Raw genomic sequence first — 8,556 nt, 5'->3', positions numbered from 1 at the left:
TACTCATTCATTCAAATCATTCCTTCACTCACTCACTCTCACCTATTCAGCCAATCAATCACTCATGCACTCACGTCACGCAATCACTCACTCTCCCGTCCTCCCGATAACTTTTATTCATTTTCATTTTTTAATTCATTGTTATTGATATAGATAAATTTGTCTTATATTATAAACCAATATTTTTGTGTTTTTTATTGTCAAATTTTTACTAAAAACTTTAATTAGTTATCAAGGTTATAAGTACTGTCTCTCTCTCTCTCTCCCTCAATCTCTCAAGCCCTCTCTCCACCCCCTCTCTCTTTCTCTCTCTCTCTCTCTCTTCCCTTCCCTTCTTCTGTAAATATTAGAATCCTAGAAAATATTAGACTGATATTTAATAAACAATCAGACATGCTTGCAGTCTCGATTTTTTTGACTTGCAACAAAAAGTGAGCAATAAGTCTATGGAGCAGAAGTGCAAACTGTAAGTAGGAATGTATAAATTCGAGTCATCCCAAGAGGTTGGCAACCGTTTAGAAAAGTGGGAATTTGTGTAAATTTTTTGTCCAATCTTGCCCAAGAGTTAATTTAACCACTGGTCTTATTGAGTCACAACAATGGTCCGAAACTCGTCAAAGGGAATTACATCAGAATGGCAGACACATCGTGTGCGGTTACACGTGCTCTTTTCCTCTCCTTATTTTACCGTTTTACCAAAATCCTGGAAGAACGCGGAGCTATTAGCGTACCGCAGGCAAACCTAAACCCCCGAAGCGGAACGGGCCAAATGTTTCATCGTATGCCACCGACCGATATGCCAAAAAAACAAAAATGATATCTTTAAGTCGATTAAAAAGATTGAAATACAGACAAATCGACTACCGACAACTGTTTAAGAAAGCGTCACTTTGAAAAGCGGACCATTTAATTAGCTACTAGTTAACAACCGTGCATACTTTCCCTTACAACACGAACCTTACTTTCGTAGTTTGGTTTATGACTTCTCACTTTCTTCACACTAAACTTAACAAAACACTTTCAAATTTCGGCTATAGACATTTTTACTCGTCAAAATGATATATGAATCACCATAGGGAGATTTATTAGCCAATATTGTCATATATTTAATACTGTCCTTTATACAATAAATAATTGAATGTGAATGAAAAACAAAATTTTTTAAAATTAATTGAAAATCCTGTCATAATAAACATTAAGAAAATTAATAAAAGACATAATATACAAGAAAATATATTCCTATAAACAAAAATGAAATGTAAAGCTTCCCTCACATTTAAAATGTCATTTTAAAGACTATAGTGCTACAAAATTGATGATTTTTTACAAAATAATGTATAGCATATATACGTGTGTTATTTTGAAAATGTTTTATGAGCGAAAAAATCAGATTAAACTTAGGTGATTAAAGTATCAGCCAAATTTTTTGCTTTTGCCGTTTTGGTGCGGTTGATTTGCGATTTTACGTCCAAAATTAACCACTGAAAAAAAAGAAAACACAACAGGCAGAAATAATTATATTGAAAATAAAACAAACAGGCTGTTTAAGGATCTTTCATTTTATTTTTGTTAATTGTTTAAAAATGTAGCGGCTTAATACGACGGCAAATTATAACGAATATTTTGTAATGCTTATTTTTACATAATATATTTAGAATTATGGAATATGTATGCTAAAGTAAAAAACATTCGATGGGGTCTTCTATGCAAACTAAAGTATGTCAGACCAAACTTTTACTTTCAATCTTTCCATTCTTTCTAGTTCACCACGGGTCGGACTGTTCTTTCTACTGACCTCTGGGCGAGGGAGTGCCACAGGGCAGTGTGCTGGGGCCAATCTTGTTACTAAACCTCTGATAACCTTACTGCTTAAACCTCCTTCGGCCTTTGCTGTTTTATACTCCTTTTCTTAAAACTGCGTTTAACCTTTTGGTCCTTGACTCACGTCTAGCCTGGAAACGACACAAATAAAAGACAAAAATTCGGACTACTTCTCTACTCTCACTTTGAATTTAGTCATATGGACTAGATCTATAGGGTAGATGCTAAACATACCAACATACAAACAATACAGTCCATTCAGTTCAAAGTCTTCAAAATGACAGTTAACGCTCCATACTCTGTATCCAACACACCCTTTATAATGACATCCAAAAATTCTTTGTACATAAACAAATGTCCAACAAATTTTCTAGATTCCACGATAAATTCTTCTCCTAACTTATTATCACAAAACCATTTCCAAAATAATTCACCCCTATAACCCCGACGACTAAAGAAGGGATGGCTCTAGGACATCCTTATCAGGATGACATCCTTATCAGTCCTTAGTAAACGTTGGGAGAACAACAGATGTCGTCGACTCGCCTTAAGACATTTATTTAGTGTCACTGTAAATATTGAATTATGGCATAATGAATACAAAGTACAGAAGGGGCAATAAACCTATAATAAAAAATGTTTTCGACTTTGAGTTTGTAAATTTTTCTAGGATTTATTCTAAGTTTGAACAAAGCTGTAGAAACAAGTTATAAAGGACAAATAAAGTAAAGGTGAACGTTATGCCGAGGTTGAACACTTAAATCAGTTGTATATGAAAATAGCAGTCATAAAATTGTATTAGTATGTTCATAAGGAGCTGTAACGCCCTAGAACTAGCACGATGTCATAGTTGTCTGACCCTAACGAACAATAAATGTTTCATGGCAATAAATAGTGTCAGAAATGACCTACGTAGGACTCGTTTGATCGCATTATTCTGCGAGGGATTGTAAATGGACCGGTCACTGATACATTTCTCCAGACATAAACAGCCTCCTGAACGGTCTTATTGGGAAATATGCCAACTAAATCTGACATCAACTAGCTATCAAGAATGACTAAATGTTCTGCCTAGTTGTTATTTATTTTTATTAGTTAATATTTACAAATTTATATCTGACGGTTTCGTGATTTTATTTAAAAAAAGTTAGAATACAGGTTTAAAAGACAAATTTTTGGTGATTGTTTTTCTAATAATTTGCCAGTGCTTCATTTGATAATAAAAACATGTTTGCCCTTTATTATTTTTACTAGGTTTACGTATAATATATACTGGCCTATTTAGCTATAATATCAGGTCATTAATCGACAACAAGTGTGGCGATAGTACACCCCCTTGAGGGCATCATTATGGTATTATTTTCATTGATTGATGTCCCTATTTGTTATCTATTTCTTCTTGTCGACTTTTTAACATTGCTATTATCCAGTTTACATTCAAAGACTTTCCTTTTTCAAGCTGCTGCGTAATGGATTTATGTGTCGTTAGGTTTTTCTTTTTGCATTTCTAAGAGCAGTATTATATTCACTTAGGGAGTTTTTGTATTATTCCCATTTACTGTTTAGTTTTCCTTTATTGAAAAGATTTCTTATTTTGGCCCTTAGGCTTTTTTGAGTTCATTTTTCACCAAGGGACATGGTGTATTGTGGAGACCTTTATAACATGTTCTCAACTCGTGGAATATGAAAATCAATATGTATTGTTTCATTGGAGAGTTTCAAGCACGCTTAATCGTTAGCTCTTTTAATCAAATAAGGATTGTTCTTAGGCTCCTGGATTTATGATTGGAGAGACCGAATGAATTATAAATGATGGTTGAGCCTCAAAATTTTCTCAAAAATCCTTAGGAATGAGTGTTTTGTTGAGGGTCAGTCAGCCGTCGTCACGTCAGAATACAGCCCAATGTATCATACTGTCAACAGTCGGCATCAGTGAGTCTTTCAGTCGTAGTGGATGGCACATTGACTTTCTTAACGCAAAATTAACTTTGCGTTAACTTTGTTTTTTTTTCGTTATGAACTATGCATATTAGCCATGGTGACAATTCTTATGTGTTTCAAATGGGGGGGGGGTTATTATTGTGAAAAAAGGGCCAGAGGCGATGGTGGGAATCGAACCCACGACCGCGGCCTGAGAGTCTCTCATGCTAACCACTCGGCTACCGCGGTCCCCAAAATTAACTTCAGCATATTTTTTTATGTTCACTTTGATTCTCGATTTGTGGTAATCTTGTGATATGATTAGGCATCGGCGGCAAAACTAGTGATGAAGTGTGTATGGTAAAAAGAAACAGTCCAAGGGTATTTCCTTGGGGGATTCCAAATTTTACTAGAACATAAAAGGAAAGGTAGTAAGTACTGGGAACTATCTTTTTGATTAGACGTCAATACTCGATCGAAAGACGTTTCTTCATCCAGAAAGACACCCGAGCCATACTGCTTTTCCCCAAGAGACGCGGCAGTGGTACGTCTGCTGCAAAGTAAGCGGAACCTACATTGATAGGGCGATAAGATCGTTACATCCTCAATAATATGGAATTGATAAGAAAATATTTTTAAATAATATTCGCTAGAAGGAAGGTCTGTTTTCTGCATAAAAGTTCGTCAGTATAAATGTTAAAATTTCCGTACAAAACCGTTTGTATGTATCTACATATCGTTTTTTCGTAAACTCTAACATGGACTAGGTACAAAAATAACAATCAGCTGTTATCACAGTTTTAATACTAATGTGCCAGAAATAGACAAGTCAGCAAACAGATGTTTCTATTAAAATTATTTAAGATGGCAGACATCAGTTTGATAAATATGTAGAGGATTTTATGCCAACTATGTAAGTTTGTCTTGTAACTTGATTTTCATATTAAAAATATATTATTGTAATGGATAAAGCACTTAAAATAAATATTTGGCCCATGTGCATCTAACAGAAATTTTGTATATTACCACCATCTCCTACTGCTTATTTTCAAATGGTCCAATCTTGGAAGAATACGATTTTTTTCGTGCATTCTCATAGTAACCTATAACAATAGATTATACAAGATAAATAACGATGTGAGTTATACAAACAAACCAATTAAATGAAAAGCAGTTAAAAAAAAAAATATATATATTTTTTACAAACCTTGTATTGCTTGTATGAAGTGTAGGCTTGTTATATTTTGCATGTTTTTAGATCAATCTGATCATATCTTTTAGTTATAACCAGGTGCGAAACCAGTTATAATTACAGTTTGAAAACATGAAGAGTGGATTGGGTAAATCAGATAAGTTTCAATTGGCATGTTTGAACACACTCGGTGTTGATGGACTGAAGCTATCCCGTTCTAACCAGCAATTAACAACAGCTGATCAAGACTGGTTAAATCCTTCCTTATGTGGCTTATATCTTCTTAGGTTAAAATATGTAAAAATAAACCTGTTTAATCGATTTGGTAATTTTTGGTAATTTAGTACACTGTATCTTAGCCATCCAAACTATAATTAGTACATGACATTTATCGTTTCTGGTCCTTTATACACTTATTGTTTTGGAAGATCTCACCGCTTTCTAATTGATGAAATTATTAATAAAATGTTAAATGTATTGTATCGCCGACAGCTTTCGTCAAATTATCGTCTATAGGTCATTGTCAATTTCATGTGTGTTGTTTTAAAGTAGACAATCTACTATCAGATTTCAAAAAGGATAGCTTGGGAGAGAACGAAAATAAATAATGAGGATTGAGTCTGAAGAGAGGGAGAGAGTGATAGAGAAAGTGAGAGAGAGAGAGAGAGAGAGAGAGAGAGAGAGAGAGAGAGAGAGAGAGAGAGAGAATAACCAAATAACTTTTTCTAATTAATTAATCTTTTTATGTAAGGTATTCGTTGAAATGAAAAAGTTAGTGCCACGAGCGGGATTCGAACCCAATGAAAATTGGCAAAAAGGTCGGAAAATTAGAAAGGTATGTTGAGATGGGGAGTTTGTGTCCGAGTGGGTCGAAGTCACGATAGCTCAGTGGTAGAGCAACGGCGTATTCAGCCGAAGGTCGTGGGTTCGAATCCCGCTCGTGACACTAAATTTTTCATATCGAATAATACCTTACATAAAAAGATTAATTAACCTAAAGTTAAGTTTGACAATTTGGCAAAAAGCGGGGTTTACCAACTTAATTGTAATGATTCCGACATTAAATATATAGGACAATGCGGTAGATAAATTAAAACGAGAGTTAAAGAACACTTGCCTAAATCGAATAAATTTTCGGAATTTAAGAACCATCTAACATTTAAATACAACAGTGTTACATAGATTCAACAAAGAGAGGAAAGTGGTTGGAGACTGAAATTAAAAAATGTAATACTGAACATAGAGATAAATGCATTGATAATATAATAGATTTTGATTTAGCTGCCATTTTAAATATGTACCTAAATAATCTTTTTTGAGAAAAGATAGAAAACAAACACATTGAGCTCTGAAGATGATCTCAATAAAGATCGAAACGTTGGCACGATAAAGGAAAACCTATAGAAATGATGAATGATGAATGATGGAGGGAGTGATCCAACGATCCGAATTTCGAGCCCTTATTTCATCATCAGGTTGAAGGATTTCTACAACCACGTCTCTCGACGGAGGTGGAAAACAGCTTACTGTGAGTAGGAACTATCTTTTTTAAAAAAGGGAAGAAAAACCTACGTCACACCAGACCGCACCTTCTGATCTCCAAATAATTATCATTTTAATTTTTTTATTAATTAATCAATTAAAAAAACACAAATTAATCATTAATTTAAAATCATTTTCCTACAGTATTTATTATTATAATATTTAATTGTGTTATAATTCCCACTTTTCGCACGTTGAAAATTGGGCGGCATTAAAAACCAGCTTTTCATTCTCATAGTCATGTTGAGAGTCGTGGATGTAAATTTCTTTATTCTGACGATGAGCAATAAGCTTGAAATCCGGATCTTTGAAAACAACTAACTGTGAGTAGGAACTATCTTTTTAAAAAGATCGAATTAGGTTTTGTTTTTGATTAAAATGTCTACGTCAGAGAATAAAAATTCCCGGTCCGAAAATCTCCCCGTGCGATAACCCAAATAAAGTCGGAATAAGAAAGTCCGCCCGATTAAAAAAAAAAGTTCCCTTTCGAAGGAGCGTTTACCGGCTAATTTCAGGACGAAACGGCTTCGTGAAATTTTTCCGTGTCCCGTCTCGGCGTGGATACGGGTTTATCGTGCCAGTAACGAGGGAAGAACAAATGTTTTCCGAAGGCTGATATATGAGTTTGATATATTTCAGTGATGTCGGCCTGCCGGATCAGAGGCGTGGATCAGCCAACCTCTAATGTGTGAACTCTCGGCTCGACCCCCAATCCCACCTATTAATCAACACCATTTGTAATTACGACCGCCACTCCTAATCTTCGCCGACTTTGGCAACTGGGCGTGTGCCATTTTATACTCATTATTATATGTGTGATCCGTTTATTGATAATTCCACCTTTTTTAAACGCCGTCCAATGACGCGTTGTCACGATTAGGACGCCTTACTTGGCCTAACTAGAATTCCATTCCAACCTGAAGAATAACGATAAAAATCAATTATATCACTTTTAATTAAATGCTTACAATTTAGCCTTTTTTATGCACCATCATTAAAATCTCAACAATTCCATATCTAATCAGACAACTTCAAAAAAGACTTGCGTTTACTCCTTTTAATCTTTGTTGTATAACCTAAGAACCTAAGACGAATAGGTAAAGTCAGTTTTAGATCGAAGCATAGATCAGTAGCATTAAGTAAACAAAGCGTATTTAATGATTTAAACACTTATGATAGTACTGTTCACACTTACATAGAAAATTTGCTTAAAATATTGTATGTGAATATTTTTGTATATAATGAGGGTCTGCCTCTACGTCTCTTTCTTCTTTCATTCTTTCTCTGACTATCTTTAATTCTCTCTACCTAAATTACTCTAATGTTCTTCTCTCACTCTCTCCTTTCTCTCTCTCTCTCTCTCTCTCTCTCTCTCTCTCTCTTTTTCTGTCTTTCTTTCTCTCTCACTCATTCATTCACATTAATCACTTACTGACTCAGTCTCACTCATTCAGGCAATCACTCACTCATTCATTCATAATAGGTTCGTACTAATAGGGAATAGGTAAAATCAATAATCATCAATCAATACAATAATTTATATGAATATTTTTGTATACAATGATCTCTACGTACTGCATACAATGACTACCTCTCCGTTCTGGCTGCTTTCATTCTTTCCCGAATTCTCTTTAATTAATCTATCTTAATCACTCTATATTCTCTCTCTCTCTCTCTCTCTCTCTCTCTCTCTTTCTCTCTTTTGCTCTCACTCATTCATTCACATCACTCATAACCCAATGCTCTGAATTTTCCATATCATCACCTCTCAATTAAAGGCGAACTTCTGATATTTTTGGAGGGCTCAAGATACGGGCTTTTGATTGGGTTTGTGAGGCAGGCTTGGCGCTACTGATACGGGCTGACAGAAAAATTTAATTTTTGATATTATTACTGAAGTAATAAATATATATTTATAAATAATTTTTCTCTCTTTTCTATTTTTTTATATGCATACAGCATTTTCATTGTTTTAACACGGTGACCTACGCCAGACGGATTTTTCGTTTATTTGTCTATTTACTGTTATGTATTTCTTCCCTCCATTGTATTTTGGTTTATATTGTATATATAACAGTTTT

General features: G+C 34.5%; 1 long non-coding RNA gene and 1 other non-coding gene across 2 annotated transcripts; one reads left to right on the top strand and one right to left on the bottom strand.

The window, feature by feature from the left end:
- Window positions 1-1,563: 1,563 nt before the first annotated feature.
- On the bottom strand, window positions 1,564-5,152 carry LOC106663969. The gene is made up of 3 exons (XR_001340119.2): window positions 4,949-5,152; window positions 4,768-4,844; window positions 1,564-1,952 (listed from the first exon to the last, which is right to left on the bottom strand). It is a non-coding gene; the product is annotated as an uncharacterized LOC106663969 (long non-coding RNA).
- Window positions 5,153-5,807: 655 nt separating this feature from the next.
- On the top strand, window positions 5,808-5,879 carry Trnan-auu. Its single transcript has one exon. It is a non-coding gene; the product is annotated as a tRNA-Asn (tRNA).
- The last annotated feature ends 2,677 nt before the right edge of the window (window positions 5,880-8,556 follow it).

Source organism: Cimex lectularius, unplaced genomic scaffold, assembly GCF_000648675.2.
Source record: "Cimex lectularius strain Harlan isolate CLEC.00 unplaced genomic scaffold, Clec_2.1 scaffold86, whole genome shotgun sequence".
NCBI lineage: Eukaryota > Metazoa > Arthropoda > Insecta > Hemiptera > Cimicidae > Cimex > Cimex lectularius.
The sequence above is the reverse complement of the archived record's forward strand: the minus strand, read 5'-3'. Positions and strand labels throughout refer to the sequence as shown.